General features: G+C 39.6%; 1 protein-coding gene across 3 annotated transcripts in view; it reads left to right on the top strand.

Annotated features, from left to right (window-relative positions):
- Positions 1-27,472, top strand: part of TAFA3 (TAFA chemokine like family member 3) — a 670,905-nt gene that overhangs the window by 56,847 nt on the left and 586,586 nt on the right. Inside the window, exon 1 of one of the 3 annotated variants that reach the window (XM_077481554.1) lies at positions 15,654-15,716. The exons of the other annotated variants lie outside the window; for them this stretch is intronic. The gene's annotated coding sequence lies outside the window, so the exon portion shown is untranslated. Of the gene's footprint in view, positions 1-15,653; positions 15,717-27,472 lie in introns of those variants that run through there. 3 annotated transcript variants of the gene reach the window in all.

Here is a 27,472-nt window from a genome sequence, read left to right as displayed (position 1 = left end):
GGTTCACACTAGTGTGGGCCATGTGTCCCATGCTTGCTCAGGCATGGCTGCCTATTCTGCCTATTCATTTGAATTGGCTGCCAGGACCCATCAACAAAACAAAAAAGGTGCATGCACCTTTTTAAAAGTGTGGCCGCAGGGAAGCAGTGCAGTCAAAAAGTTTCCCTGCAGTTCCTGCATCAGCGATCTCGCTGCTTGCTGAGATGCGTGAGGCTGCCATTCATAATAAATGGCAACCCCACACTTCTTGCAAGAGTAGTGTGATTTGGCTGTGGGTGGTTGTGGGTGGGATTCCTGAACCCACAACTGGAACGCACAGCCTGCACTAGCATGAACTGAGCCTGATAGGTATCAGGGCTCCTTTCCATTGACCCATACAATTTTATAGTCTGTTTAAGGGACCTGATAACAGGAGGAGGAAGGGAAAGAGCTTTCTATGTGTAGTAATCATCACCTCTCCACTCATCCACCAGACTTAGTACTAACCAGTTTAGTCATTGCCACCTTTCTGCACCCATCAGTCAATCTACCACACTTCTAGAATATTGCACCGACTCTGTGATTGCTTAGCAGAGCTGCCTTTCTAATTGCTTTAAGCTGGGTATACACATACCTTTTATTTTTGTTCACCAGCAGGTTGAATGAAAATAAAATAAAAATTTCTCCATCCACACAAGCAAGGTGGATTTTCCCCTCCCCCCCCTGGGACATTGTGATCTGGCAGAAAGGACTCCTACCTGTCAGATTACACTGATCAGCACTGCAGCTGATTGGCTGCAGCTACAGTTCAAATTAAACATTTCCGGCAGATCTGCTGGACAGATATCACTTCTGTTGAACAGGGAGGGCCACACACAGATCGAACTGCTGAACTGACCAAATGACGATCTTTGTGTACCTAGCTTTAGGCTCCATGTACACACAGCCTATTATGACCACTATCCGTGGGAAAATGCAAAATGCAGCAAAATCGCTAAAAATAGCGACAGGGTTTTGCTGCGCCATTGCCGCTGTTTTGCAGTGGTTTGCGTTTTCCAGCGGCACTTTTTGTTGCCTCTATAGAACAGGAAGTGAAGGGAAATTTTCCCATTTAGACATAGATGGAAAATAAATTAAAATGTATTTTTACCATCCCATACTCTACCCAAAATGAAAACACGTCTTGCCTTTTGGTATGTACTATATAGGGATCTGACTAAAAGACAGTTTGGGGCTAAACACAGGGGGAGATTGACTAAAACTTCCCAAAAGTGGTTTCTGCACTACTTTTGGCGCCTTCGGGAGCAATTTCAATAGACATCTGTGCATGAACCCGCACAGATGTCTGTCAAATCGCCCCCAGACTTTCCCTGACATGTAGGTTTGAAATTGTGACAGTTCAGCTGAACTCGCATGATTTCAAACCCGCCCTCAGTGTGACCAAGGGCTTATGGTCAAAGCATAGTTGAACAAGCAGAAGTTAAAAGCTGATTGGTTACTATGCATAGCTACACCAGATGCTTTGTGCACCAGTTTTAGTAAATCTACCCCAATGTGTTTGTAGCTTCTGTGGAAACAGGTAGCTCTCACAATAGTGATTTGGCAAATAAAGCACAATAAAACTATGAAAAATATAAAACCTGCTTAAAACTAATTGATGTTTTACAAAATCAACTCCGCTTAAATATGTCTATTTTATTGTATGTGTAATATAGTCTAGGTAGCAGTACATCGATAGCTGATTAATAAATTAAGATGAAACAACCTAAATTATTATGTAATTTACAGTATTTGATGAAGTACCTTCATCATCCAGGAAAGGGTCAACAATAGAACAGGAAGGAGCACAAAAGTGCTAAAAAGTGATTCTCACACATTGATTTCCATTTTTCTCATGAATATTCTGTTGTATGTGCAAGTTGCACTCAGGGGAAATATCAATATTTAAGTTAGCTGATAAACAAAGCAAATTACTCAGGGCGGAAGCTATGTGGGTTCTTGTCTATCCAGATGGATCAGCATGTTTTACTTTCTTTAGATCGTATTTTAGCTAGTTTATTTCCATGTCTTTTAGATATTGTCGGTCCTATGTATAAAACACTGTAAAGGAAAACTAGCAGGATCTACCAAAACAACCAGCTGGATGTTTGCTTTGATTTTCTAATTTGTCAAAGACAAGTGACAGCTTTGTCTGATTACATGCTACAATGAGCCCCATTGTCCTTGTTTACACTAATGAGTAAAACATTAACATTTTTCCTACCAGAAGTTTCATATCCATAAGCGTTCCATAACATTTTTTTTGATCTTCTCCATTTTGTTAATACCTCACATGAGTAACAGGATAATTGATACTGAATATGTAGATACTGTACATTTCTGGGGTTCTGGTGTACAATTATCAATTATAAGATACACTGAACAAAATTATAAATGCAACACTTTTGTGTTTGCCCCTATTGATCATGAGCTGAACTCAAAAATCTATTACTTTTTCCATGTACACAAAAGGCCTATTTCTCTCAAATACTGTTCACAAATCTGTCTAAATCTGTGTTAGTGAGCACTTCTCCTTTGCCGAGATAATCCATCCACCTCACAGGTGTGGCATATCAAGATGCTGATTAGACAGCATAATTGTTGCACATGTGTGCCTTAGGCTGGCCACAATAAAAGGTCACTCTACAGTAAAATGTGCGGTTTTATCACACAGAACAATCCCACAGATGTTGCAAGTTTTCACTGTACAGGGCAGATGGCAGACAGCTTGTATGGCATTGTGTGGGTGAGCAGTTTGCTGATGTCAACGTTGTGGATCGAGTGGCCCATGGTGGAGGTGGGGTTATGGTATGGGCAGGTGTATGCTATGGGCAACACACATCGGTGCATTTTATTAATGGCATTTTAAATGCACGGGGATACCGTAACGAGATCCTGAGGCCCATTGTTTTGCTATTCCTCCACCACCATTACCTCATGTTGCAGCATGATAATGCATGGCCCCATGTTGCAAGGATCTGTATAGAATTCCTGGAAGCTGAAAACATCCCAGTTCTTGCATGACCAGCATACTAACCGAACATGTCACCCATTGAGCATGTTTGGTATGATCTGGATCGGCGTATACAACAGCGTGTTCTAGTTCCTGCCAATATCCAGCAACTTCTCACAGCCATTGAAGAGGAATGGACCAATATTCCACAGGCCACAATCCACAACCTGATCAACTCTATGCGAAGGAGATGTGCTGCACTGCTTGAGGCAAATGGTGGTCACACCAGATACTGAATGGTTTTTGAACCCCTCCAATACAGTAGCCTTTTATTTTGGTCAGTCTAAGGCACACCTGTGCAATAATCATGATGTCTAATCAGTATCTTAAAATGCCACATCTGTGAGGTGGATGGATTAGCTTGGCAAAGGAGAAGTGCTCACTAACACAAATTGTGGTAGCAATATGGCTGTATGCTATGCACACAGCCACATCTACTGTGCTCATATAAGCACCCACTTCCGTCTTAATGATATAATACTTCTTACCTTAGCTATCGACCCACTCATCCAAGTATTCAGTCATCACCAGCATTCCTACATCCTCATCTCCGCCTGGCTGCTTCTCAGCCAGGCCCCTCTGGTTCTCCATTAAAGAGACATCACCAGCATTCTTACGTTCTCCAATCGGTCAGCATGCCTGAGCCCTCTGACCAAAAGTGTTGCATTTATAATTTTGTTTTGCTCAGTGTAATTATACTGAAGCATGACTAAGACTCAATCCTTTAATGTCACCCCCCCCCCCCCCCCAACCCAAACACTCCTACCCTGCTGGTAGTTGTTCCCAATGTCCAGTACAGGTCTATTTACTTGAAACTTTTGGATTCTTCAGTTCAGTTTGTTTTCTGTATTACAAAAGTGAAGATATTTTATCTGCTTTTATTAAAAATATAATCAGCACTAAAAATACATCAATATAACAATACATAAATGTATTGTCCAAAGACTTTGTGCTGTCCAAAGATTTTGCATGGACATTTATGCATTGTTATATTGATGTATTTTAGCGCTGCTTATATTTTTAATATGTTGTTTGTGATCAAAATGTTTTATTTTATTTCTTAGAGGGACTAAGTGATAATGTCATTGTTTTTTTTGTTTTTTTTTATCTGCTTGTATTGCCTTTATTATTATTTGTAGCCCTGATGAAATGGGTCCATTTTGACTCCTAGAATGCACTGCTTCTGTTACTTTTGGTTTGCAATAAAAAAAAATCAGGTAAACCTGCATTAGCATTTTTCTTTCTTGTCTCTGCCAGACATGCCTCATTTTCATGGCACATACTTCAATACACAGGGGACAATGTTCCTATGCATGGAGATATGTCATCTTTATTGTCAGTTCTCCAGAAAGTCTCACTAGTGCAACAATTATATATATATATATATATATATATATATATATATCTTATATTTTATCATGGCTAGTATAATCTGATCTGCTAGATAGAGTACATTTTATTCTTTTATTAAATCAATAAAGCATCTTGCCCTAGTGGAGCTCACAAATGAATGTCCTTAGCGTATTTACACTGGTACCAGACACATATTATGCAGTCAAATAGGGAAGATGGCAGCTAACCTACCAGTATTTTTTGTAACATGGAAAGGCATATGAAAAGAAAACTCAGCAAAGAAGAAACCAAGGCAAACATGAGAAATTATGCAACAATCCATCAATACAGCACCTCAGTCAATCCCAAGAACTGCAAGACATCTGTGACAACCTTCTAGACTACTCTATGCAGAGACCTAAAATTCTTTATACAGTTGGCAATAGGTCTGACACCCCTTTCATTTTTTTAACTCGTAACATACATGTAAGTCAATAAACCTTAATATTAAACTCTGATAATATATCTATTGTGATTCTTCATTGTATACAATATAATATTACAGACCTGCCAGCTTTAATAGTATTTGTCTGAAGAACATTATTATATAAAAGCAGAACTAAATCCTTTAATATGAACTAGAGCTGTGGCTGTCCGAACCAAGTTTGACAAGGTCTGGGGGCGTGACCGGATGGAGAAGGAGGAGGCTGCGAACGTGTGAGTGAGTGGCTGTCTCGCTCTCCCCTCCATGCCCGTAGTATACCGCAACGTGCAGCGTCTCACCTCGCTGACCGGCCGGTCTACATGCCTTGATCCGGACCGAGGATGGCCAGGAAAATCAGCGTTTAGCCAACCGGACGAACGAATGTCCTCCCTTGTTTATCACCACGCCGTGTTGCAGTGACAGAGATTCGTAAAGGTGCTGACGGCGGTGGGTGATATAGTGAAGGGGATGGCTCCCTCTCTGATAGCCACGGAAATCTGGATTGGGTCCCGAAGGAATGAGACTAGCAAGGGGAAGTGGAGAGCAACCCCTGGTACATGCATTGGAGAGGTACAAGGGGAGAAACACACAGGCAATTCCAAGGAACTGGTGAGAGTGAACTGCCAAGCAGGTGGTGAGTGTGAATCATCTATGTGAACTGTGTTTATGATTACATACAGGAGAAGGAAGATGGATGAGATCTATTAATTCCCACAGTATATACTTACCTGCTGGACGCTTTTCCACTGTTCTAATCCTGTAACTTGAGAACTCTCCACTTACAAAAGTATTGAGAACTGTAAATTTTTTCTTTGGAGGGATTTTAACTTGATTTAAAGTGCCTGTTTATATTCTCAAACATATCGGATGGAGCAGGAGCTATCTGGATTTATTTGGTACTATATAGGTCCTGGTATAGCTTAGAATATACCGTATAGAGTGCAAACCACGTTGGGTGTGCCTTCCTACCCCTTGGTCTGGTTTTTATTTTTATTTTTTTCTCCTGCCCTTTGGCGTGAAAGCCTGGGCAAGGTTCTTCTACTGCCTTAATCTTGAAGCCTAAGAACTCTCCGCACATAAGAGTATTGAGAACTGTAAATTGTTTCCTTAAAGGGACTGTAACCTGTTTTAAAGTGCTTGTTGATACACCTAAACATACTGATTGGAGTCGGAGCTATTTGGATCCATTTGGAGCTAGAGAGGTCTTGGTATAGCCCAGAACGTGCCTTATAAAGTCTAAATTACGTTGTGTGTGTCCCTTTATTTTTTGGCCCTTGCTTCTTTTCCACCTTCTGTGAGAGAGAAACCAAGTATACATATATAGTTTGGGAATATTATCCTGGAGCATAAGCAAAGCTATCATGCCATCGCATCGTGTGACTAAAGCAAGTCAAGCAGCCGCAGCTGCAAAACTAGAAAATCATGCTCATAATCCAGGCCAGGGGCCTAGTCAGATCTCTCCAAAGGGCCCGCAACAGGGACAGCAAGCCCAAACTAATAGGCTACCAGGCGCTAAAGGCACCAGGAAAAGTCACGAGTCAAGCCTCCCCCCAACGGCTGTGGAGGAAAACGACGAAAGAGTAAACTCCCAGGGCCAGGCCAAGGATATGAGTCTAGAATGGGCAACTGGGCTACTAGAGGAGGGACTACAGGAAAGTCTTGAACTAGATCCAGAGCCCGAGCCAACATTGAAAGAGGTTCTGGTGGCAGTAAACCTTTGTAGAGAGTCCCTGGGAGGAATGAGTACTCAACTTATCTCCATCCAGGAGGAATTATCGTACGCCAGACAGGATATCCAAGGGATCCAGGAAAGGACCACAGCCCTAGAGGATCGGGTGGGCCGGGTTGAAGATGACTTGGCTCCTGTGATACGGGAACTCAGGTTAATCCAAGATCAGTTAACTAAACAGGAAAACAAATTAGATGAAATGGAAAATAGGATGAGGGGGAAGAACATTCGGATAGTAGGTTTGCCAGAACTGTGCGAGGGCTCAGACCCTTTAGCTTTCCTGGAGAAATGGTTTAGGGATATGTTTGGCCAGGATATTTTTTCATCACCGTTTACCATTGAAAGGGCACATAGGGTTCCCTCAAGATCCCCACAGATGGGTGCCCCCCCAAGACCATTTTTGGCTAAGTTACTGTTTTCTAAAGATAAAGAGACTATCACCCGTAAGCTAGGGAGAGGGGAAAGATTGTATACAATGGCTCTCGAGTATCGATTTTTCCGGACTTTTCTCCAGACCTTCAAAGAAAAAGAGCTAAATTTGGGGAAGTTAAAAGGAAACTCCGCCAAATAAACATGACTTATGCGTTACTATATCCAGCCAGATTACGGATAAATGCTCCTGAAGGGACTATAATATTTGACAACCCTGGGGGTGTGGAGGAGTGGTTGGAGACCCATCCCCGGAGACTTTAGTAGTGATGGACTCTCGGGTCTGATTAGTCTTCTGCTCCCCCCCCCTCCTCCTTGTTTTGGAGGGGGGGGGGAGAGGAATGCGGGTTCATAAGTATTTTTTTTCTTTGTCCGTTTATAAGTTTTTCTTTCTAGAGCTTTTGTTGTGGTGGAGGGGGGAAGAGGGGGATAATTGGTGAGATGCTATTTGGAGTATGAGGGGGGAGGGGAGGGCAAGCTGAGGGAGGAGAGCTCCGCGCATGTTACCCCTTGGGTTGGAGGGGTTGGCGGGGTGCTCCCCTCTTACATCAATTGCATGGGGTAATTTTTTTGTCTGGAGGTGTTTGGGGGGGGAGGGGAGTAGTGGGGAGGGGGTATGGGAAGGGAGTAGTGTATAAGGAAAAGATGTGGAGTGATTTACAGGAAAGGTGTGTATGGAAAGGTCACAGGAGGAGGCCCCAGGAGAAGCCTAAAGAGGCGATGGGAGAAGTGTGTGAGAAGGGGGAGGGGTACGGTGGGAGAGAAAGGGGACTAGGGTGTTTAAGGTATGGTTGGCAGATGGGAGAAGTGTGGAATAAGCATATTCGAGTGAGGGGAGCACTATATAATGCACATTTATCTATAATGAAACAATGGGTAAAAGTTTATCACATAAAATGGAACAAGGATGGGTTGCAAGCACATATATTTATGAGGAAACAAAGGGTAAAAGTCTATCACTTAAAATGGAATGACAAAGATGAGTTACACAAATTAGCTTTCAGGTATGGGTATTATAATTATAAATGAGTGAACGCACAGTGTTAAGGGGGAGAAGTCTTAAGCCCCTTACACACGAGAGGACTTATGTCCGACAGACTTCCGAAGGAGTCCTGCCGGAGTTCTGCCGGAGTTCCGACAGAGTTCTGACGGACTTTTCGACTGAGCGGACTTGGCCACACACAATCACACCAAACTCCGACCGATTCGAACGTGATGACGTACGACTGGACTCGAATAAGGAAGTTCATAGCCAGTAGCCAATAGCTGCCCTAGCGTCGGTTTTAGTCCGTCGGAATAGCATACACACAAGCAAATTTTTCGAAGGGACCGGGTCCGGCGGAGTTCCGTCGGAAAAATTTGAAGCATGTTCCATTTTCTAAAGTCCGTCAGACTTTTGCGAATCAAAAGTCCGTTGCAGCCCACACACGATCGAATAGTCTGACGGAATCATTCCGTCGGACTTTGGATGTTGAAAAGTCCGCTCGTGTGTACGCGGCATTACTCTATATTCTTGGAATGTTAGAGGTATGGGTGGCCGGAAGAAGAGGACTGCAGTCAAGTTAACGGCTAGGTCTCATGGAGCAATGCTTCTTTTTCTCCAGGAGACACATCTTACAAAAGCTACTACTACACAGCTGGGGTGGGAGGAATATCATATTCAATATCACTCGTGTTATACCTCCTTTTCCAGGGGGGTTAGTATTCTTATTAAAAGGGGGGTTTCATTTAATTGCTTTCAGTTGAAGATCGATGAGCAAGGGAGGTATATTTTTTTATATGGTAAACTAGAAGGAAAGTCTCTGATCTTGGCCAATGTTTACATACCACCGCCTTCTACTATGGATATTCTGTATGACTTGGTTGAGTTTGTGCTGGACAAGCCGGATAGACATGATTATGGGGAACGATGAGGCGGTGGCTTTAGTAAAAAAAATAAACTATATGCCAAGAAGCTTATCGGATCACTCAGCAATGAAGGCCCTCTTAGATATAGGGGAGAGAAACCAACAAAGAGGATGGAGATTTAGCCCCGTATGGTTGGAGCTTATGAGAGATCCAAAGGAAGTGTTAAGCTTACTTAAAGAATATGTAAATTTGAATACAGGTTCGGCTTCGCCGGAGATAGTATGGGATACATTAAAAGCCTACCTTCGAGGTCTTTTGATACAACAGATGTCTAAAATTAAAAAAACAGTTTGGGGAAAGGGAAGATTCTGCTTCAGAGAGAGTGGTAAACTCAGAAATCCAGTATATAAAAAACCCAACACCAGAGAACCAGGGACAATGGCTAAAAGCGCAGCAGGAATATCGTCATATAATGCTAGAGAAGGCTGAAAATAAATCCATATTTCAGAAACAACTAGCATTTGGGGAAGGAGAAAGGGTAGGTCGAATGTTAGCATGCTTGGTGAAAACAAATTCAACCCCGTCCATGGTATCAAGGATTAGTATGGCAGATGGTAGGATATCCACAAATAAAACAGATATTTTAGAGAGATTTAGAGCTTATTATGAGGATTTATATCAATCCAGCCAGGCCGAGTTGAGGGAGGAAATGGACACATTTTTTAGTCCACTGGCAATACCTCATCTCTCTAGAGAAGACGGGGAAATGCTAGATGGCCCTATAACGGTGGAAGAGATTCAGTGTATAGTGTGGGAAATGGCAGGCCAGAAGGCTCCAGGCCCAGACGGCCTCCCGGTGGAGGTGTATCGCCATTTTGGCGAGGTGCTAATCCCGGAGCTCTTAAAAACTCTTAACTGGGCGATAGAAGTGGGAGATCTCCCGGCCTCAATGAGAGAGTCAAATATAATAGTGCTACCGAAGGAAAACAAAGACCCCCTGTCTCCCTCATCATATAGACCTATCTCTCTGTTGAATCTGGATGTAAAGATTCTAGCCAAGGTCTTGGCAAGGAGATTGAACGGAGTGATAGGAAAAATTATTCATCCTGATCAATCAGGATTTATTCCTGGGAGATCCACGAGTATAAATTTAAGACGGGTCTTTTTGAATCTCCAGATACCAGTGGACGGTGACGGCCAGAGAGCTGTCTTATCTTTAGATGCCGCTAAGGCTTTTGACTCGCTAGAGTGGAGCTATCTGTGGAGAGTCTTGAGGGAATATAAGGTGGGTCCGGTATTTATAAAATGGGTTAAAATGCTATATAGATCCCCGGAAGCAAGGATTAGAATAAATAATGAGAGTTCGGCTAGGGATCCGACTGAAGAGAGGCACGAGGCAGGGGTGTCCCCTGTCCCCCCTTTTGTTTGCTATGGCGATTGAACCCCTGGCTATATCCCTGAGATCAAATATGAGGATAAAAGGCTTTAAGAGAGGGGAGGAAGAAGAGAAAGTAGTATTATTTGCAGATGGCCTCCTTCTGCTTCTCGGTGATGTCCAGCACTCAATAGGGGAAGTGATGTACAGAATAACAAATTTTGGACATCTTGCGGGCCTAAAAATAAACTGGGATAAATCCTGCATACTGCCTATAGACCCATTGGATAGTCCCCTACCGTGTGAAGCTGCACATATCCAGATAATGAGTGAGATGAAATATCTGGGTATTTGCATTACTAAAGATCTCAAACAATATGTGGTAAATAACTTGGTCCCATTGCTATCTAAATTTAAACAAAAAATTAATATTTGGAAGAAACTACCTCTATCAGCAGCAGGTCGATGTAACCTTATTAAAATGATACTTCTGCCGCAACTTTTGTATGTTTTACACAATTCGCCAGTATGGATACACAAGGACTGGTTCTATAAGACGGACTCCATATTTAGAGAACTGATGTGGAAGGGGGGACAAGCACGCATTGGGTTAAAGACTCTGCAGCTTCCAAGTAAAGAGGGGGGAGTCGCACTCCCGCACCCATTTAACTACTTCCTAGCAGCTCAGTTACAGCATTTGGCAGGAGAGGAGGTAAGGGGGGGGGGGTTGGAAAAAGAGAACTCCCCTTGAACAACTGCTCGGAAGACCATTGGTAGTGGCGTTAGAGGCAGGGATGGTTGTACGGGAGGTCCCTACTCTAGGGTTAATGACAAAGGTGTGGGAGATAGTGAAAAGAATACTGGGATATAGGGGATATACAGAATACTCCCCCCTATGGGCAAATAATAAGTTAGACGAGGTTCTAAAAATAGGACAAGTAAGGGAATGGGAAAGAAGGGGTATAAATTTTGTTCACCAAATCTATCAGAATGGTAAAATGAAGCAATTCCAAGAATTAAGGGATCAGTTTCTAATTCCGAAAAAGTCCTTTTTTAGATATTTGCAGATTAGGCATGCCCTGGAAAAGCAGTTTGAGGGGGCAGCAATAGTATGGAGCGAGATGCCAGTAATAAAGGACCTACTCCGAGCAGAATCGGGGAAAGGATTAATATCTAAAGTGTATGGAGAGTTGTGTAAGGAATCCCATGGGAAAAAACAGGGTCAAATGAATAGGAAAAAATGGGAGATGGTTGTGGGTAACATTTCGGAAGGTCAATGGGAGAGGATTCTTGAGGTGGCACCTTGGGTGTCCATTTCCCCATCTCAAAAGTTCTCACATTTACTCTTATTGTATAGAGCATATTATACCCCTAAGAGGATGGCCCAGTTTGGCAGAAGGAGTGATGCAGCTTGTCCTAGATGTGGAAGGATAGAAGGAGACATGATCCACATGTTCTGGAGATGTCCTAAGTTACATCGGTACTGGAGGGATGTGATGATGATAGTTAGTCAGTTAGTCATGTCTTTGAGACGGTAGTAGAAATAGAACCGGTGGGATGTGTACTGGGATGGATTAAGGGGAGTAGTGAACCTATTGATGGCAACCTAGCAAAATGAAGGTGTTTTTTTCAAGCTAGAAAACTTATAGCCCAGAAATGGCAATCCTCTACACCTCCAACGAGTGGAGAGTGGGTGCAAAATATGAACAGAGTTATCCTTAAAGAAAGAGTAGCATATATAAGACAAGGAGGTATTAAAAAATTTGATAGGATATGGAAGATATGGTGGGAGAAAATGAATGATGGTACTTTTTAATAAGATGGATGTATGAGGAGTGGGTGTGTATGAGTGGGGAGGTGATGAATGTAGGAAATGGAAGGGTGGGATGGGCATATGTAAAAATAGTACTGTGTTCCTACTCTTTTTTTTTTGTTTTATGGAAAGTTTGTTTGTGATGTTTGTAATGAAAAAGAAATTAATAAAGATATAAAGTATAAAAAGAGCTGTGGCTGTCCACTTAAAAAATATGTTCTGCAGCACTTACAGTTTACTCTTACCCTGCAAGTCCTACAAATACTTGTTGACCCCACTGGTGAGGTGTACCTAATACAGCTTCTTTTTAATAGTATGGAAACAATGCTGCACTGATCCTGAATTCAGAGCAGTGTTGTCACTCTAATGCAGGCTGTACCTCCTTGCACTACAGTGGGATGAAAATAATAGCAGACTGCCAAAGTTGGCAGTGCTGTTTCACAAGCCTGTAGCCCAGGGGTCTCAAACTGGTGGCCCTCCAGCTGTTGCAAAACTACAAGTCCCATCATGCCTCTGCCTGTGGGAGTCATGCTTGTAATTGTCAGCCTCACAATGCCTCAGGGGACTTGTAGTTTCACAACAGTAGGAGGGCTGCCAGTTGGAGACCCCTGCTGTAGCCCATCAGTCAGCAACTGGCGCCACTTCATCCTGCCAATTATTTTCTGGATTGACAACACACCTTCTGTTGCTGAAACTCCCTACGAGCTGCAGTGTATGGGAGGAGAAACTTACAAGACACAAATAAAGGAGGATTTGGATTAGTCAGGTAAGGAATGTAAGTATTTTGGTTACTTTATGAGCTTGCGCATCACATAGTAACTGGATTTGGTACTTTTATCAGTCCTCAATGGAAATCTGAAGCCCTCAAATGGCAAGTGCTATAGCTGATCAAACGTGCAGCACCATAGGAACTGCAGTTTTAAATAGAAGCCAAGATAGCACCTTTCTGAGCTGTAAAGGATAAAAGAGTTTAGTTCTGCTTTAAGGTTTTTTTTTTGTTTACCATTCATTTCATTCTATATAATGCAGAGTCAAACAGGATAATAAGGATTTTCTTTCATTTCTAAAGGACATCAGCTGCTTTTTATTTTGCATACATGCTGATGATTAGCATTCATCAGAACATTAATCTCTATTCGGCATTCTACCATTTTAACTTATTAAAATAAGTATAATTTGAACTGAAAAGGCTCAACTGCTGTTTTAACATTGCCACTAAAGGCTAATGGTTGCTTGGAAGCAATTTCCAAAGGCAATTCCTTTGTACTGAAATAGCAAGAGATAATAAGCTACAATTTGTCAAAAGGAGAGAAAAAAGAAACAGAAATGGCTAGATACAGATGATACCTTTTTTTTTCTTCTTTTTTGATTAACTGAGTTTTTAAGGAGCACGTTTTTTTTTTTTTTTTTTTTTAAAGAGGCTGTAGCGAAGTAAAAGCAATTCACAACTGACAGTAGAGTGTGATTAAACTGGGTGCTCCCCTGGTAAAAAAATATTTTTTTTTAATGTTCTTTTAGTGTTAGGTTATTCTTGTCAAAAACACTTCACTTTAGCACATAAAATTATGGCTATTTGCTTTAATATCTGAATTTGACAGCACAGTAAATCCCTGTAACAGCTGAGTTGATAACCATGGCTCCCTGGAATTCAGATTACTTTAAACTATTCTTAGAGGAAACTTTTATATAGTGACAGAACAGAAGGTACCGCTACTTAAAACGACTTTAATATTTTTTTAAATAGCGATATCTTTGATGAAAGCCAAGTTTGAAATCTGAAAGTATTGCTGGCTTTATGTAGAATGAATTGTTTTCCCTCCATATGGCTGTTTTCTTCCTTTGTAATAGGAACACGTGTACACGGACTTTTCGTTCTGCATGTGGCATCCGTCACTGAAGCCTCAAGAGATCTCATTAGCAGCTTGCACTGTAAAACACTGCACTAAGCATAAAGTCCATTGAAATAAACTCTTGCTACAGTGTTCAGTAGGTCTTTATTGTTGCATTGTCTTCACTTGTGCAGTTTGTCCATAACAATTAGCATGTAATCATTAGTTTGCTGGAACTGCGGGTGCTGGACAATAAGTATACTTTTGTGGTAAAAATATCAATGACATGTTTTATGCTGGTCCCTGTACTTGTTCGATTCAGTGTTGATATGGTAGAAGGAGCTTTAATGCAGTGTTCTATGCTGCGTTATGCTCTGAAGAAGTAGATGCAATCACTGAGCTCTACAGGGGGACTGATGTTATGACTCTACTATCTAAAACCAGGAATAAAAATGCACTGCCTTGTTATCTATACCCTACCTTTTAGCTCTACTAGGAATTTTGTACAGATGTCAGTTTTTCCAAATACTGGTAATCTCAATAAAGGCTCAATTAAAGAGCATGAAATCTCAGAGACTATTAATTAAAAAAAAAACCTTTACACGGTTTCCATTAGCCTATGTAATAGAACATTATTTTCTAAAAAAAATGGCTGATAATAGCTTTGATGTCAATAATTATGAACAGTCACTTCACTGCTATCTACAATATATATAACACTGAGGGTGGGGAAGCCTAGTAGTCACAATCTGCTTATGCAGGAATATTATAAGAACAAATGGCAGGCAGACTCTGTGAAGGATTCTGTATCACTCACTTGCTTTGACCCACCTCTACCGTGCTGCTGCTGCCTGTGATTTAGTTAGATGTGAGCATAATAAGGCACAGTAACCCATAGATACCCTTTTTTTTTCAACACAGACCTGGAGCATGCTCAATGCAGTGGTAATGCCTCAGAGGCTAAAGGAGCCTACGTATTGTTGCCACCACAAAGCAGACAGAGTAAATAACTGAAAGGTTCAGCAGGTTATAGCTATATTTACAGTCAGGTTCATAAATATTGGGACATCAACACAATTCTAATATTTTTGGCTCGATACACCACCACAATGGATTTGACATGAAATGAGCAAGATGTGCTTTAACTGCAGACTTTCAGCTTTAATGTGAGGGCATTTACAGCCAAATCAGGTGGACGGTGTAGGAATTACAACAGTTTGTATGTGTGCCTTCCACTTTTTAAGGGACCGAAAGTAATGGGACAATTGGCTGCTCAGCTGTTCCATGGCCAGGTGTGTGTTATTCCCCCATTATCCCAAAAGCAGTAGGAGGATTTCTGAAGTATTTCAAGCAATATTATCTGCTCATATTCGGCAAAATGCTTCAGAACTGCACTTCACAGTGCAGCTGGACAATGACCCGAAGCATTCTGCGAAAGCAACCAAAGAGTTTTTTTAAGGGAAACAAGTGGAATGTTATGCAATGACCAATTCAATCACCTGACCTAAATCCGATTGAGCATGCATTTCCCTTGCTGAAGACAAAACCTTTGGGGTGTGGTGGTGTATAGAGCCAAAAAGATTAGAATTGCGTTGATGTTCCAATGTTTATGGACCTGGCTGTATATATAGTTATATAGCTATAGCAGGTGCAAGCTGAATTCAAAAAGGCACATTTTATTCTGGAGCCTGTGACGTGTTTTTTTATTTTATTTTGAGATTACAACCTACTTTAAGTAAACTGAAGTTAACGCAATGTACCTGGTTTCTACTTGTCTAGGCTTTTGGTCACAGAACCAACATTTAAAGGAAGCCAGAAATCTGTCTGTTTTTTCAGGTACAGTAGGGTAAGTATCTATGCATGCATTTGTCTAGTCATGAAAGATTATAATTATACTTAGCATGGATATTAGATATTAGTTATATATTATAGCAGTCTGAATACCAAATGCCCTGTGATCTTAATTTTTCAGCATAAACAAAGGTGTTTTCAGGGTTTTAAAGAGTAAATTTAATTGAATTATTTATTTTTCATTTTCCCAGATATTAATCATTTGGGTTTATTTCCTATCCTTTCCAATCGATAAAACCTTTCTATCAAAAAATATGAGCGTGTTTAAAGTTCAAGTTCACCTCTTGACAAAAAATAAATTGTTGAACTAACACCAACAGACATTTTCACTTTTCACTTAGCGGTGTACTCACTTTTGTTGCCAGCGGTTTAGACATTAATGGCTGTGTGTTGAGTTATTTTGAGGGGACAGCAAATTTACACTGTTATACAAGCTGTACACGCACTACTTTACATTGTAGCAAAGTGTAATTTCTTCAGTGTTGTCACATGAAAAGATATAATAAAATATTTACAAAAATGTGTGGGGTGTACTCACTTTTGTGAAATAATGTACATTCATTTGGGAAGTACCATTTATAAGAGTGAATATAGTGGAAAAATCATAGCCAAATGTGTCCTTCACTTGCTGTCATGTAATTTATTTTTAGAGAGTTGCGCAATCTTTTACAAATAAGATACTTTAATCTAGGGAATTATAAAACACAGTTTCCCATTATGTTCTATTATATTGAATCTGCTGTAAGTTGCTAAATTTAAAGTTATGTTGTCCTAGGCCATTATTAAATCTACAGGCAAAAATTGGGTAATCAAAATGGGTGTACTCTGATTTGCAATGCTATTCAACTCAGTTTCACAAATCTAGGAAACTTGCCAGGACAGAAATATTAGAGCTGCTGTTGGTCACTTTTGTTGTTGAATGTTTTGGAGCTATCATTCATATTCATTCTGCATTACTTAGTGAGTCACTGACCTGGAACAGGCATGTGCATATTATGTATGCTTACAACTGATATAATTCTGCTTATTCTTGGTCAGTAACTCATAAAGTAGTAGAAAGAATACGGATAACAACCCCAAAACAAGTCACTGATGTCAGCTCTAATATTTCTTGCCTGACTGGATCTTCATCAAAATCTCCATACTTACATTGTTTAACTGTTCTTTTGTAGATATGTTACAGGGTAAGCCTCCATTTTTTTTGCAAAAAGTGAGCACTGCAACAAGACCAGACATGCATCAAAGTTCTTAATGTTCCTAGTAGCCCGTATATTTATTAATTGCTACTAATAATTATGATTTTGAAGCTCATGAAGCCAGTAAGGTTTCATCTATTTGCTATTGGGTAACCAGTGGCAATATATGGCAGGTAGCAGAAGTTGTGTATGGCATATATGGCACATGAAGCCCCAGAAAAATGGAGTTTGCTGACTAGATGTAAATGAGACAAGCTTAAAGGCCACTGAATAGTAGCAAAGGCTCTTCTTGCTCAGGGGGTCTTTGGATTGTGTCCATTTGCTGGTAGTCAAATGTTTTTAACCTTGCAACTTGAGCTACAGGAGTAAGATTTTTTTTTTAAATAAATATAAACTCCAGTATACAATTCTATATATATAGCACTGAAAACATAACCAAAATACTTAAAATCGTATACACCTACTATACAAGTACTATATTTTCTACAATATTGCTGGACAAAATTAATTATCTTGGTAGTTTGTGCTTTTTTTAAAATAATTTTAAGGCTCAATATTTGGACAGATTGGCTCCTAAATTCTGGAGCAGTATGTTCTTTCATGTTCCATTGTCTCATTGGTCATGAGGCATTCAAGTTATTACAATGTTTTTATATAATGATCAGAATATCAGACAGGTATTAGTAGGCCGGGCTGCTGTTAGAAATTATGGGGCCCTGCACAGTCTAGCTGACAGGAACAGTGAACCAAGCCTAATAGGCGGCGACCATCTGCATGAGCAAACTACTCATTCATGCAACCAGAATATCTATGAGAACAAGCCCTTAAATATGTTTTTATTTTTTTTAACAGCCCTGTGCAGGTTGAGGAAATATCAGGGGTCTAAACAGACACCCAAAGTCTCACGTTTGAGACAGAAAGAGATTGAGGACAAAGATTCCTCAATATCCTTTCTCTGCAGCCTCAACTGCAGATTAAATTAACAGGAAGAACTCTGTATTTGTATACACAGGGAGTGCCACAGGGGGATTGGTTCCAGTAACTGCACCCACTTCTGCTACTCTGGGCCCGATTGTTGATCTTATGGGGCCTTGGCCCCATACAGGAGGACAGGTGCTACCCCCTTATCAGTGACCCTGTTAGTAAGTATACATTTCAAACATGTAAGGTCCTGTTAACTTTTATATTCAAAACCTTAGTGTCTGAAGACATGCATGCTAGGTACATTGCCACTGAATTTCTCCAGTTTTGAGTTGCGTTAATATTTCAGCATCACTTTTTGTCATTCCAAATTTATGAATGCAGATATGTGTGTGTCTTCCAAGTATTTTAGAATTCCTTATGTCATGCAAGGCTTTTCTGCCTTTTTGGAAATGCAAAATGAGACATTTCTAGCTGCTAAATGTTATTTAGGATTGTAGAAAGCCTGCACTGTGTGAGCTTGTCATGTCCACTGACAATCTGCACAAACTATTCTCACAGCTCTAATCCCTGATGTTTGTACTGAGCATTCAGGACTGCTGACTGAACCCGTTCTATCTTCTGACACATTACAGACAGGAGATAGAGACATAAGCACAATGCACAGGTACGCAAGAAGAACATGATGGATGGGGAGAATGAAAACAGCTTGTCATGAAAACACCTTGAACAAGGGGTGTTACACATCTCTTTGTGACCAAATCAATTAAGAAATGTAGGAGAGAAAAGAAAATCTCATGCATAATAATGGTTGGAAAATTCTTTGAAAATTATTATTTGTCAAAGGCATGCTTCAGACAGACATGTAGATGCTGACATTTCCTGCTAAAGGCTGTCTGTTTTATTCTGGTGTTTATTCTTTGTTTATTGCTGCTTTGCTAGTTAAATTGCAGTAGTTAATATTCATAAAGTTTGAACTGCCCTGAACCTAAGCCTTTGAAAATGCTGGCCATGTGTTCTGTGCTTCTGCACTACCATATTTCATATCTCACTGCAGCCCCATATACACATTAGAGCAGGAAAGGTCGGCAAGAGACTTTCACATTCAAGACCGAATCATCATACAATAGACTCTTCTGTCTTTTGTATCATGAGTAGACATGTGCATTCGTTTTCGCCCAAAAGCATTTTTGTCCGAATTTCAGGTATTTTCGTTATCATTTTAACAAACGATAACGAACGTGCAGAATCTGAAAACCGAAAGCTCCGACATAAACAAATGCTTTATTTTCATTTTCGTTGCGACAACAGTTCGATATAGATAGGAGATTGGACATGACTCTGACAATAGCAATCTGTGTCCATCAAATCTGTGGTCGAATGTGCCTAACCTTAGCTCTATTAGTCCAAGATTATTCTACATAGACAGAAAAGATTCGGCATAGAGAGAAAAGATTTGACATTATAGAGACAATAGCAAAACAAGGTCCAATGTGCCTAACCTAACTCCATTAGTCCAAGATTATTTGACATAGAGAGAAAAGATTTCACATGACGATTTGATGAAGCAGTCGCTGCAAGTGGACATTTATGGTTATATGCTTCGCCGATAGACTACAGAATTCTAATGCTGGTTGACTAGTAATAATAAAATAATAAATAAATATAATTATTACTAGTGTCATACAACATTAGAATTCTACTATAGCTTGTAGGCGGAAAATTTGACCGGAAATGTACCATTGCGGTGTCGTACAGTTTAGCTGCTCCGTCGAATCTTCTTCGAACATTCGACAGACACCATAAGCCTTCAATGACAGATTCAACCTTAATTATTTCGGATTTTCGGACGAATGCATTTTTTAACAAAATTAAATAAGATAAAAACTAATTTTCGGGAGTAACTAAATAAATTTATTTTTCGGACGAAAACGAAATTACGAAATGAAATATTTCAGTGTGCACACGTCTAATCATGAGACACAAGATTGTAATTCCCCATATTTAAGAAAACTATTAGCTTGTTACAAAAAAAAAGTTAGAGGCTACCCAATACTTTTACATAGCAAGAAGCTATTAGAGATTGACCTCATGTTCCAAGACTGCCACAATACTACTGAAAAAGTGAAAGTGGTCAATACCCTGTGCTGATGTGCTAAATAAAATTTATTACGCAAGCTTTTGACATTCACAGTGTTAACTTGGTTAAGTGAATATGTGTCCAAGAATCCTCAGTTCTAGGTATGTTTATGTAAATACCATTATGGTGATTGAATTGTATTCACATATACACTTAAAGTGTTACTAAACCCAGGATCCTTAATTCACTATATCTGGTCCCACACTACACAGTACATGGAAATGCAATCATTTTAGTAAATATAAACTGGTAAATACCCTTTCTCATCAGCAGAATATGTCAGTCTTGGGACTTCTATCAGTCCCTAGGTAAAGTTTATAGGAGTTTTCATACGGCACTGGTTGTCCAATGAGGATGCATGACCCCTGACCCTCCATCTGTACAGTGTTGATTGGCCCTGTGATCACATGCACTCTCCCAAGAAACAAAAAAAACTGTCCAGCAATACACACGAACTAAGCATGTGCAGACTGACTCAACTAACTCTGTCTTATCTGGAGATGTTTTGGGTACAATGTAAGAAGGTGAGGAAAAGAGAAGACAGAATCAAACAATCCTTTTACACAATACAGACGATTATCCCCTTAGGTTCCACAGTGAGTATAACAAGCATGCTTTACTGCATATACAGACTGATTTTACTGCTGTGGGTTTAGTAAAACTTTAAGCTAGCTAACACTCAGTTCTCTTTTTCAGGCATGGTGTTATCACAGTATTACAATGTAAGTGTGCAGGAAAGCTGTGTTCCAACAGTCAGTGCTGGAAGAAATAATTCAGTTATCTATAGTTCTTGTGTGATATCATAGGTCACATGACAGGAGATGTGTTTCTCACAGTACTAACCAATCACAGCTTCTCTACATTATCCTAAGGGACTTTGTATCAACAGCTCCCAACCTGACACATAGTGGAGTGTATCCGAAATGCTATCCATTGAGTGAAGCTGTGTCCATTAAACAGCATTTGACAGTTCACTATTAAGTATGGAAGCCTGTATAAACAGGTATTCCTAACTTTTATTGGTAGAAAAACCACAACACTACTTGTTGTCCTCATTTATGTCACATCAAGGTTATGTCTTGTGTTCATAACAACAGCTTTTGAGTTTAAGCTAAAAAAGGATGGGGCTTTGCATGCTAAAGAAGCTTGACAGGTGCATGAAGTGTTTATGAATTCAGTTAACATTTCATATCTGTGTAGGGATTTAACTCCACAATGACAGCACTTGACTGCCCTAGAGGGTCTCAGACATGGGTGAACTGTCATGTTATTCATCATATCTCTTTTGCTAGAACTGCCTTGTTGACTGAACAACAAAGTCAGTTCTATCACATAAAAATGTGCTTTCTTGCATTTGTACCTTTAATATGATAGGAAGACACTGGGCAACAACTGTATATACTATATATCTGTTATAATCATATATATATATATATATATATATATATATATATATATATATATATATATATTGGCTTGAAAAAGTATTCATACCCCTTAAAATTTTCCGCATTGTGTCATGTTATAACCAAAACCGTAAATGTATTTTATTGGGATTTTATGTGATAAATCAACACAAAGTTGCACATAATTGTGAAGTGGAAGGAAAATGATAAACAGTTTTAAATATTTTGCAGATTTAGGTCTGGACATTGACTGGGTCATTCTAACACATGAATATGCTTTGATCCAAACCATTCCATTGTAGCTCTGGCTCTATGTTTAGGGTCGTTGTCCTGTTGGAACCTTCGCCCCAGTCTCAAGTCTTTTGCAGACTCCAACAGGTTTTCTTCTAAGATTGCCCTGTATTTGGCTCCATCCATCTTCCCATCAACTCTGACCATCTTCCCTGTCCCAGCTGAAAAAAAATAATCACCACAACATGACGCTGCTACCACCATGTTTCACGGTGGGGATGATGTGTTCAGGGTGATGTTCAGTGTGAGTTTTCCGCCACACATAGCATAGCATTTAGAATTTTGCTAATTTTTTTGCTATAAGAAGTTACATTTTTGTCTCATCTGACCAGAGACCTTCTTCCACATGTTTGTTCTGTTCCCCACATGGCTTCTCACAAACTGCACATAGGACTTCTTATGGCTTTCTTTCAAACATTTCTTTCTTCTTGCCACTCTTACATAAAGGCTAGATTTGTGGAGTGCACAACTAATAGTTGTCCTGTGGACAGATTCTTCCACCTGAGCTGTGGATCTCAGCACCTCTCCAGAGTTACCATAGGCCTCTTGGCTACTTTTCTGATTAATGCTCTCCTTGCCTGGCCTGTCAGTTTAGGTGGGCAGCCGTGTCTTGGTAGGTTTGCAGTTGTGCCATACTCTTTCTATTTTCGGATGATGGATTGAAAATTGCTCCGTGAACTGTTCAAAGCTTGGGATCTTTTTTTTATAGCCTAACCCTGCTTTAAACTTCTCCACAACTTTATCCCTGACCTGTCTGGTGTGTTCCTTGGCCTTCATGATGCTGTTTATGCACTAAGGTACTCTAATAAACCTCTGAGGGCTTCGCAGAACAGCTGTATTTATACTGAGATTAAATTACACACAGGTGGACTCTGTTTACTAATTAGGTGAATTCCTTAGGCAATTGGTTCCACTAGATTTTAGTTAGGGGTAGAAGAGTAAATGGGGCTGAATATAAATGCACGTCCCACTTTTCACATATTTATTTGTAAAAAAAATGTATAATTTTCCTTTCATTTCATAATTATGTGATACTTTGTGTTGGTCTATCACATAAAATCCCAATAAAATACATTTACATTTTTGGTTGTAACATGACAAAATGTGGAAAATGTCAAGGGGTGTGGGGTATGAACACTTTTTTCAAGGCATATATATATATATATATATATATATATATATATATATATATATATATATATATACACACTTTAAAATCCTAGTACACAGCTTATTTTCCATTGTATCTCTTAATAATTTAGAATGTATTAATTTACAATAGCCAAGAAAATATACCATCTTAATGATTTTTTTTAACAAATTGTACATTTTCTTGTCAACATTCAGTTAAAAAAAAGATAGCACACATTATACTGTATGTGCTCCGATATTGCTTTCATTTGAAAGCATACAGACTTTAGTGGAAGAGCTCTAGCACAAAGAAGAAATATTTCTTTTGATTAGTCAATACTTTTCCCTGTAGGACTATAATCTACAAAGGAAGTATTAACTGAGATCCACATACCCCCCCCCCCCCCCCCAAACTAAGACCTTATAATTAAATGAATATCTAATAGTCCTACAGCTACAGGCACAAGTCTTACAAAGCGGAAAAGCATAGTATGCATTTTTTAAATTTTACGCCTAGTCTACTAAAATACATTATGGACATTTGCCAAGTTTATTGTCTTTTTATAATTGTTTCCTCTCTGCCTCAGGAAAAAAATCTGATCTTTTAATTGAGAAACACTGTAAGGACAAACTTGTTTCTTTGTATCAATATACAATTAAAGCTATTCACATTCATAATCCATCCAATGTTGTTGCTACGTCACAGTGTTTCTCCTATCCATATAGCATATAATTAGTGTGTATCAAATTTATAAGTGTGTTACCAGTGTTACTATAAAAAAAAAATATTTATTCACAAAAATTATCTAAAATTAACCACTTAAGCCCCGGACCAATTTGCAGCCAAAGGACCAAGCCCTTTTTGCGATTTGGCACTGCGTTGCTTTAACTTTTGCTTTTGACTATTGCATGGTCGTGTGACGTGGCTCCCAAACAAAATTGGTGTCCTTTTTTCCCACAAACTGAGCTTTCTTTTGGTGGTATTTGATCACCTCTGCGGTTTTTATTTTTTGCACTATAAACAAAAATAGAGCGACAATAATAAATATCCCCCAAAAATATATAAAAAATGTTTTTTTCCTCAATTTAGGCCAATACGTATTCTTCTACATATTTTTGGTAAAAAAATCGTAATTATCGATTATTGATTGGTTTGCGCAAATGTTATAGCGTTTACAAAATAGGGGATAGTTTTATAGCATTTTTATTAATTTTTTTTTACTAGTAATGGTGGCAATCAGCTATTTTTATTGTGACTGCGACATTATGGCGGACACATCAAACATTTTTGACACATTTTTGGAACCATTGTCATTTATACAGCAATCGGTGCTATTTAAATGCACTGATTCCTGTGTAAATGACACTGACAGTGAAGGAATCAACCACTAGGGGGCAGTGTAGGTGTTATGTATGACATTATGTGTTTTTTTTATTGTAGGGGGCGTGGCATGGCATGTGATGTCACTGATCGTCCTTCCCTATAAAAGGGAAGAGACAATCGGTGACAGCCACACAGGGAAGCACGGGGAGAGGTTTGTTTACAAGGACCTCTCCTCGTTCTTCAGCTCTGTGACCTGATCGCGGGACACCAGCGACGATCAGGTCCCCTGGTCCCGCAGCCACGGTCATGGAGCACAGGACAGGGTTGGGAGAAAGCGCCGCCGCCGCCGCGCTCCTGACCCATGGCTGGGCACTTAAAAAGCAACATACAGGTACGTGCTTGTGCCCAGCCGTGCCATTCTGCCGACGTACATCAATGTGAGGCGGTCGTTAACCAGTTCCCAACCGGCGCACGCTGATGTACGTCGGCAGAATGGCACGGGCAGGCATATTGGCGTACAGGTACGTCCATTTTTAAATGAAGCCCTGCCATCGCGTGCATGCCGCCAGCGGCACAGTGGGGACCCCATGAGTCCAGTCCCGCGGACTCAATCACCGTGAGGATACCCGTGATCATCTCACGGGGCGGCTGAACGGGGAGATGCCGTTGTAAACAGCATCTCCCCGTTCTGCCTAGCTACAAGTGACGCTGATCTCTGCTCTATGTGATTGGAGCAGAGATCAGTGTTCACTAACACAAAGCCCAGCCCCCCACAGTTAGTAACATGCCCCTAGGAACACTTAACCCCTTCACTGCCAGTGTAATTTACACAGGAATCAATGCATTTGTATAGCATTGATTGCTGTATAAATGACAATGGTCCCAAAAATGTGTCAAAAATGTCCGATGTGTCCGCCACAATGTCGCAGTCACAATAATTTTAATATATATATATTAATATAATAATTTTGCGCAAACCAATCAATAATCGCTTATTGCATTTTTTTTAACCAAAAATATGTAGAAGAATACGTATCGGCCTAAACTGAGGGAAAAAAAGTTTTTTTTATATATTTTTGGGGGATATTTATTATAACAAAAAGTAAAAAATAATGTTTTTTTTTCAAAATTGTCGATCTATTTTTGTTTATAGCGCAAAAAATAAAAACTGCAGGGGTGATCAAATACCACCAAAAGAAAGCTCTATTTGTGGGAAAAATAGGATGTCAATTTTGTTTGGGAGCCACGTCGCATGATCGCGCAATTGTCAGTTAAATCGACGCAGTGCCGAATCACAAAAAGTGGTCTGGTCTTAAGCCAACAAAATGGTCCAGTCTGAAAGTGGTTAAGTGGTTAATATAATCAATTGACTGTATAGAGATGGCCTATCATTTTTTTTTGTAAGGTTTATATCTTTTTGACACTAGTTTCAATAACACCATCCTCAAGATATCATTTTTAAGAATTTGCATATTCCTCTTGTGTATATCAAAAGTTCTTGGGGATGCCTGCTGTTTGGGGCCACTCCGCTATGCACAGTTGTTCATAGCTGTCAAATATTATGATTGCTTTTAAGGGATATTCCTGTGTCCTTACTAAACATTGATCCCTATACAGGAGATTGATGATAGGGTATTTTAACTTTGTCACAGTTTGATCATCCTGCACTTTGGTCTTGCAGGCCAAAGCCACGATCCTCTCCAAGGTTCTGATCCTCAAGCAGACTTTGTTGCAAATGAGTTGCATCTGTACGACAAGCTAATGTTATGGGTCTCATGGCATTCATTTTTCTTCTCTGGTTTCAATAATAATAAAAAAAGTTTTTTTTTAATGCAGATTTAGGAGGTTGTCAGTGTATAAAATCTTTCTTTTTATTTTGAATAAAATGCTGAGAGGTTATAACCGCTGTCATAATTTCAATGCTGACTTTGTTCATGTAAGAAAAATTAATGCTGTTTATTTTTTCTGATGACCATTGCCCCTGGGGCTGCAAGTGAGACAAAATATGACATTTTGAGTTATTTCTAGGTGACGACTGTGTAAGAAGGTTTTTTTTTCAATTAGGAAAGAGTTTCTCTCACTTCTCATTGTATTTACAGGACAAGAAGTAAAGGGAAATCTCCCCAATAGTACACAGCTGAAAAAAAAATCCTTGCTCTACAATAAAAATAAATAATAATAATAATAATAATAATAACTTCTGGTTTTAGATATATATTTTACCAGTTAATTGCAAAGATGTTCCAATATATGGAACTGTGCAACAATTTCAAATCGATTTCTTAACCTTCTAAAGCCATCCTTCACCTTCTACCATCCAAGCAAATCCAGTGACGTTACTGGTCCCATGTATTTATCAAATACTAGGTAGGTACTGTCAGAAATGTCAACATTGAATAGAAAAGATTTTAGGGCAATGAGAAAGAAGCAAAGTAAACATAAGCATAAAATGGAAATTATGATGTGCATGTATACTGAATACACTGAAATATTTAGCAGTGCATTAATCCCATATACTGTATTGTAAATCCACATTAGGGACGAGTGAATGTGTTTGAGTTTGGTTTGCTCTCTCTTGGCTGAACCCATCATGAAGTCCAAAAATTTAAAATTGCAGTAGAATTTCAGCCTAACACTAACTAGGCCTAAAAATGTTCATGTCCCAACTTTCAACCCCTACCCCCGCTACAAATGGTACCTAACCTGTGTAAAAAAAAAATCTGTATACTTACCTATTTTAATCCTGCACTGGTCCAGTCATGAGATCCACAGCTCCAACTCCCCTGTGTCAGTCAATAGTTGCTGACTAGGGATGGCCTGAACACACCTGGTTCGGTTCGCAGCAGAATATGCGAACAGGCAAAACATTTGTTTGAACACCATTAAAGTCTAAATCAAAAGTTCAAATTTTAAAGGTTAATATGCAAGTTATTTTCATAAAAAGTGTTTAGGGACCTGGACCCTGCCCCAGGGGACATGCATCAATGCAAAAAAGTTTTAAAAACGTAAAAAAGAATTTTTTCGAGAGCAGTGATTTTAATAATACTTAAAGTGAAACAATAAAAGTGAAATATTCCTTTAAATTTTGTACCTGGGGGTGTCTGTAGTATGCCTGTAAAGTGGCAAATTTTTCCTGAGTTCAGAACAGTCCCTGCACAAAATGACATTTGTAAAGGAAAAAAGTAATTTAAAACTACTCGTGCCTATAATGAATTGTTGGGTCTCGGCAATACAGATAAAAGTCATTGAAAAAAACAGCATTGGGGTCGCCCCAAAAATCCATACCAGGCCCTTTGGATCTGGTATGAATATTATGGGGAACCCTGAACCAAAATAAAAAAA

This window comes from Lithobates pipiens, unplaced genomic scaffold, assembly GCF_037356315.1.
Source record: "Lithobates pipiens isolate NorthernLeopardFrog02 unplaced genomic scaffold, aLitPip1_a1.2 Scaffold_16, whole genome shotgun sequence".
Lineage (NCBI taxonomy): Eukaryota > Metazoa > Chordata > Amphibia > Anura > Ranidae > Lithobates > Lithobates pipiens.
The sequence above is the reverse complement of the archived record's forward strand: the minus strand, read 5'-3'. Positions and strand labels throughout refer to the sequence as shown.